We start from the raw sequence: 7185 nt of genomic DNA on the forward strand, positions 1-7185 counted from the left end.
AAAATTAAGGACTAAATCTATGGCAGTCAGTAGGGGCTTGGACTGTGAGCCGTATACAAGGGTCGCCGGTTCAAGTCCCCGACCAGACCTACATTTGGAGTGTGGACTTCTACTTGGAGGGGTCCCAGTTCACCTCCTGCCCTGCCGTGGTGCCCTTGAGCAAGGCACCGGACATCCCCCTTCTCCCCCTCACATCCCATTGCGCCCCGGGCGGCTGTAACAATAGCTGCCCACTGCTCCTAGTACTAGACTCCTGGTACTAGGGGATGGGTTAAAGCAGAGAACACATTTCACTGTGTGTGCTGTGTGCTCTGCATGTGTGACTATTAAAGAGGGGTTCATCCCTCAATTCTTCTTCTTCTTAGGTGGGCGGAGGAGGGAGGAGGAGGATGAGGAGGGAGGCTGAGGAGTAGGAGAGGAGGTGCGGAGGTGAGGAGGAGGAGGAGGAGGAGGAGGAGGATGGGTAGGATTAGTAGGATGAGTTAGGAGGATGGGATTCGTATGTCTTATGATTTCTTCTTCTTCTTATTCTTCGTCTCTTCTTCGTCTTCTTCTTCTTCTTCGGCTATTCTTCTTCTTCTTCTTCTTATTCTTCGTCTTCTTCTTCTTCTTCTTCTTCTTCTTCTTCTTCTTCAACACCCATATAAAACAGAACTGTAAACAGATTTACTTTTTCTTTCAACATGTATTTGAACAGCAAGTGGAGGCAAAAGTGACTGCACCCAAAACAATAAACCTGCTAGCTAACTAGCCTAAACTCAGTAACAGAATGTGGGCAACACGCTCTTCTCCACAGCCGCGTAACCTCTGAGTCAGACGTCACTTCCCCCTTTTCCACGCTACGGGTACAGCCAGGGGCGGACTGGGACTAAAATTCAGCCCTGGAATATGACCCAGTCCGGCCACATGTCATGTCAACAGGGGGGGGTGGTGGTGGAGATCAGAGATCAGATAAAATAATACAGTACTATTAGTTATTATAAATCAGCTGTTTATTATGCGGTTCAACGGATAATTCTCCCCTAAAGAGAATAGGGAGGACACTCCTCAGATGTCTTAACACATGGGACATCATATAACAGTACACACACACAAATCAGCTGTTTATTAGGCTGCAGTTTAAGGGATAATTCTCACCTAAAAGAAATAAACAAGATTGTCTGAGGCGGTTTGTAAACCTAATGTTGGGGAATCAGCAGTTTCTTTAGTAAGTTGCTTTTTTCTGCAACTCTGTCGATGACCAAGTCATTGTCGAGGGACATGAGGATGTCTTTTTCTGTTGACATAAGCATGAATGCTTCCAGGTGTTCTTGTGACTGTGTGCTCCTTATTCGGCTTTTGATGTGCTTGAGTACAGAGAAACTTCTCTCACAAGCTACCTGTGTCACAGGCAGAGTGAGAAGAAACTTGTATCCTAAACCAAGGAGCTGATAGGCATCTGTGAAGAGATTGTAGCGTTTCAGAAGTTGGTAGCAACATATTGAGCATTCTTTACAAGAGTTGCACTGTTTGTTTAAAACCTCTGTCTCTTCTTCCTCACAACCAGAGCAAATTCGTACTCTGTACTCTTCAAGTGCAGACATTTTAAGCCGTGGCCACTGGGCTGCCAGACACTTCAACTCAGACTGCAAATTTGCAGCAGTTGCCCTGCTGTCAAACCTAAGCAAGCATTTGCTTAGATCTTGAAATGTAGAGTCAGGCAGAGCTTCTGCTGAACACACTTGGGGAAAGTTTCTTGGATCAAGGACAGCCAAGTCAGCATACAGAGTGCCGTGGGTCATGAAGCATCGTTTGATACTGTCTGTGACAGTATCCAGGACCTGGTTATGGACCTCTACTTCATAAGCCCTGTTTGCATCTGTCAATCTCTCATCACTTGCCATTTCGCCAGCCATCATCTTCCTTTTCCTGTTCCTCTTCAGTGGAAGTGTTGTTTCCAACTCAAGCTCACAGTCCTCTTCTGCCTCCAGTTTTGCATTTGCCCACTCAACAAAAGTATCAGCAGCTGTCTTCACTGTCATGAAATCTCTTGTCATGTTCATCAGTGCATGTTGAGTGTCCTGAACCATCCTGTGAGCAGAGAGGATATCTAGTCCACATGTCTGCAAGTATTTTGAAAGAGGTGTTGTCACTTCAAAAATCCGAAGGAAAAGCTGGGCAGTCAACACTGTCTCGTACCTCAGGAGCGCCTCTAGGAATCCTCTTGCTCTGACACGCACTGCAGTTTTCAAATTGGCCTGACTTTGAAATTCACTTAGTGTCATGAAGACATCAATGTACAGAGACTGGTCTGGCTTTCCAAATGAGCCAAAGATCTTCTTCAAGGCTACATCTTTAGCCCACCACCGTGTCTCTCCAATTGGGGAGAGGCGTCTGTGTCGAGTGTCCTGGCTTTTATGCTCCCACACATTCATTCTTTTGTATGACTCGCGAATGAACACAGCAATGTCATTCATGAGGGAGAAAAGGGACCCACTAGCTATGGACACTTCAGTTGTATCAGACAGAACGAGGTTTAGCACATGTGCATAGCACCAAACATGTACATGGTTTGGGACTTTGGATGACAGGAGTGCGGAGAAGCCTCGATATTGACCCTGCATGTTGGATGCACCATCTGTAGCATTACTGATGCAGTTGCTGATATCCAAATCAAAACGATCCATTACATCTGTCAGCATCTGGACAAAATATTGTCCAGTGGATGCTTCACATTTGACCACTGCAAGAAGCCTTTCCTGGACAGTGTCTGTGACGTATCTCAGAATCACAGAACACTGCTCATGGGACGTAATGTCCTGGGTTGTATCTATTTGTACAGAAAACATACCGCTTTCAGCAACCTCTTTTGCAATGGTCTCCTGAATTAGCCTCTGCACTGTGGAAATGACGTTGTTTACAGTTGTTTTGGATAGGAATGTTACAGCAGAACCCCGACCTTTAGCCTGTGAGTGTGACTGGTGCATCTTCTTACTTTTTTCTGTGCACTCAGTGATATGTTCTTTCAGACACACATCATATTTTCCAAGAAGAATGATGAGCTCTAGAAAATTCCCATGGTCAATGTTGTCATCATCTAGAGTGTATGCTGCCTCATATTCCTTCCCTCTGTAGCCAAGTCCTCTCTTTCCTATGAACTTTACTACATCTACCACACGTTCCAACACCTGCCGTTTCTTCTTCACTTGATCTCTGTGGGCCACTACTTGTGATCCATGTAGTAGGCTGGCTATGTCTGATTTGGATGCCCTCAAAAAGTAGGCCTCCGCACACATTCTATGCATGATGGTCCTTTCGTGTTCCTCTACTCTCTGACTGATATGGTTCCAGTCCTGCATGCCACTTACAAAGGGATTGTTTTCAGATGGCTTGGCAAATGCTAAACATACTCCACAATACAATGTGTGGTTCTCTTCACAGTATGTGAGCCATTTTCTATCTGTGCCGTTCATGCGTTTAAACAGTCTTTGTACTGTCAAATATTTTGTTTTGGTCTGAGGGTGATAGGAAAAAAAACTATTGAGACTGTGATTGTCGGAATTTGGGCGTTGGAAATACCTCAGGCTTGAGCTGCCGTGTGAGTGGCTGTCATCCTCAGTCCTTGTTCCATCCTCAACCTATAGACAATTATAAATTAATGATAAAAATAATGTTAATTATTTTTATAATACTATAGGCTACTACTTGAATTAATACTTAAATGTTGACAAGTAATACACTTTTGTTTAATCTATACTTTTTTTTAATATAGTCTATTACACCTACTCTCAGTTGTATTTATTTTATTGCTTGCATGAGCAACACACCACACACTAACTGGAAACACTTGGTTGAATATACTTGTCTTCTCTATAGTACTTACCACCTCTTGCTCTTGCCCTGCACTTGCATGTGCCAGTTGAGCTGGTTCTTCCACCAGCTCAACTCTCTGTCCCTCATGAACGCAGGAGGCTGGCTGTATATATGAAATCGCGCCCTCATCATTCTCTTCATCATGCACTTGTTCTAAGCTGCTGCTGGTGATGATAGTGCTTGTAGTTGTAGCAGCGGCGCTGCTGCCAAAAAGGTCTGTCAATTTGCGACATTCATTAGCATTACCTGCGAGTGACTTCACCTTTTTTTCTCTTGCCTTCTCGGCCCCACCTTTTTCTTTTCTTTTTCTTTTATTTGTATCCATTTTTTGTCATTCTCCCTGTCTGCCGCGGCGTCTGTGTGGCCGGTCTTTTTTCTTCTTCGTGTGTGATTTTTTGACAGATAAGAAACACACAACTGCATTAGCGGCCGCTGTCGCCCTCTGTCGGCCGGAAGCGCAACTTAAATTATGACGTTAAACAAAAAAAATTAAAGGGCCGGCCGTCAACGGCCCTTGTCCACCGGCCGTTCTGTGGTTTTCCAGATTCTATAGATGGCCAGTCCGCCCTGGTACAGCCATACAGCCACTCCCCCTGAACCCCGTTTCCCTAAACCCCCCTCCCCTCCCCTATGCAAGCCCCTCCCTCTGAACCCAGGGCTCGCTACAATACTGTATACTGTATACACAAACTATACAAAAACGTCTTTACGCTATGGAGCTTGTTTATCCATCTGTAAGCAACTGCAAGCTAGGTCTCTCAGTCACTCACTCCTGATTGTTCACTGCGCAGTGACAGCTGCTAGGGCCTGATGTGTGAAAGTGAAACTATCTGATAGAACATAGGTAGCCTATCAAAACGGCCCAGCCCAGCCCAGCCCAGCCCAGTGGGCCACCCACACCCCACTGGGCTGGGCTGGGCCGGAACACTTACAAATGTGGGCCGGTAGGATTTAGGCAACAAAAATAAAGGAATTTTATTTGAACATTTTTTTTTTTTTAAATGTGGCCCTCCGGCCCACGCACAGCACCGGCCCACCGGGGAAACTCCCGGTATTCCCAATGGCCCTGGTGGTAGGCCTACAGCAGGGGTGCACAACCTTTTTTGAACCGAGAGCTACTTTTAAAGTTGCTAGTCTGCCGAGATCTACCAGTCCAAATAGAGAGGCGTAGCCATTACTGACAGCCTACTACCAGGTAAATACACACTTCTACTTGTATAAAACTGACCTTTGTACGATGAATACTTCATAAAACACTGCAGATCCTTTATCTTACCTCTTTCTAATCTACACACATACAAGTATTGAACTGAAGTTACACAACAGTGTTGTTATAAGTGGGTAATGTATTCAAGAAACATTGAACAGTGCTGCCACATATGACACAGGAAAAAAAGAAAAGACTCTGAACCCTTTCTTTGCCATTATATAAAAATAGTGTTGCTACAAAAGTATAAATGAGGCTTACCAATAAGACAACTCAGATCTGAAGCTACACAGGAATCTGCTGCAACAGTGCAATACAAAAGACAACATTAATAGAATCAAACCCTTTTTTGTTGCATTTTAGTAGATTATAAAAATAAATGGCTTTAAAATAGGATGCAAGCAACACTAGTTTCTTAACCTGAATTGATAATAGACTATAATCAATTTAAGTTTGCATTCTTATACCATTTTGTACAATAATTATAATGAATAAGTTCAAACAAACTCAAATTTACAGCTGATTAATAACGGTATCTAACTTGAGTTTTTATCATATCAAAAACCTGTTGAAATGCTTCTGTTATTTTTATTACGCATCGGCAGCCTTCAGGAATGCTTCTTTCACAACTTCGCCGTCTTTGAAAGACTTCATGTTTCGCAAGAACGTGACTGACACGATAAGATGCTATGGTAGCAGCCTTGCTCTTGTTGTTGGGCCTGGTGAAAATGGACTGCTGTGCATTTAGCTCTCCTTTCAGGCCCCTCCCCTTTTGGAGCGTAGGGCAGAATTAGGAGGGAATTCCGTCTCGTAGCGTTGGTGCACTGTTTTGAAATGCCGCTCCAAAATGACCCTTCTTCGATAAAGCCACTCTCGTATTGCAGATGAGACAGATGCACTTTGAATTGGAATAGATACAAAAATAATCATCCTCCCACTCGGAGTGAAAATTATATATGTTTTGCTTCTGCCATAATTGCGGTCTTGTGTGTGTGCGGACTGTCACTCCTGTTGACACGGACAACGTTAGCGAACTAGTGCACTGCCCACTGCCCACCAGCCACGCCCCGACACATGGGCTCACGCCAGCCAATCACAAAGCTTTGATGCGTTCAAGTGCATTATTCTGGCACAGGAAGATTATGTTACAGGACATTAATGATAAAACAGAATATTGTTGTTCTATTTTTAGACACATCTCGCGATCGACTGGGAATCTCCCCGCGATCGACCGGTCGATCGCGATCGACTGGTTGGGCACCCCTGGCCTACAGGTTTGGTGTCCTCTGCTTACTTTTAATACTTGTAAATACAACGTTTGGCCCGTAATTTCAATTCCCCATTTCAGCGACCAGAGAGAGGGGGGGATATATCCAGTCTCTGATTGTGTTACGTTATTATGAGAGTGCTCTCATACTTTAAATTGTATATATTTATATAAATATATTTGTGTGTGTGTAATAGATTGTTTTTGTAACATTGACAGTATTTGAACTGTTACCTTTGATCTTTGTTAATGTAGTTTAATTGTAGGATGTTTGGAAAGGATGAGAAGGTATTCTGTCTGCGCTTGTTTGTGTTTGTTTTGGAGACGTGTGATCTGTTAAACTGTGATCGACTAGATGGCCTTGATCTGGGAGACGGAGATCGATTGCTCTTGTCTCCGCCCACATATCTGGGGTGTTTCGCGGGTACTTTCCTCACTCGAGTAAAGTACCGGAGAATGAAACCTAACTTTGACTCTTGTCAAAATTCTTCCCTTTTATCAGGTATGTAGATAGTACAAAATCATAACAAATTGGGCCAAACTATAATAACATGTGTAAGGAGTGTTTTAAAGCGGTTGTGTGAAATATTGAGTGTGTTATTATTACGTTTTATCAGCTTGGGCTGATGTGTGTGATAGCCGAGAATGTGTGTAGTAACGTCTACATGGTTACATGAACAAACACATTTGCCGCCATCTTGTGTATTGTGTATGCACACAATTATATGTAATATGTTGTCAATTATATAATCTTTTCAATGATATTGTTGTAATTAAGAAGTTTCATGATTGAAATACAGTGTTAATAGCCAAGTTGTATGTGCTATTGAAAGGTGTTGCATTTGTTGACTGACTCTAG

This window comes from Gymnodraco acuticeps, unplaced genomic scaffold (genome assembly GCF_902827175.1).
Source record: "Gymnodraco acuticeps unplaced genomic scaffold, fGymAcu1.1, whole genome shotgun sequence".
In the NCBI taxonomy this organism is placed as follows: Eukaryota; Metazoa; Chordata; class Actinopteri; order Perciformes; family Bathydraconidae; genus Gymnodraco; species Gymnodraco acuticeps.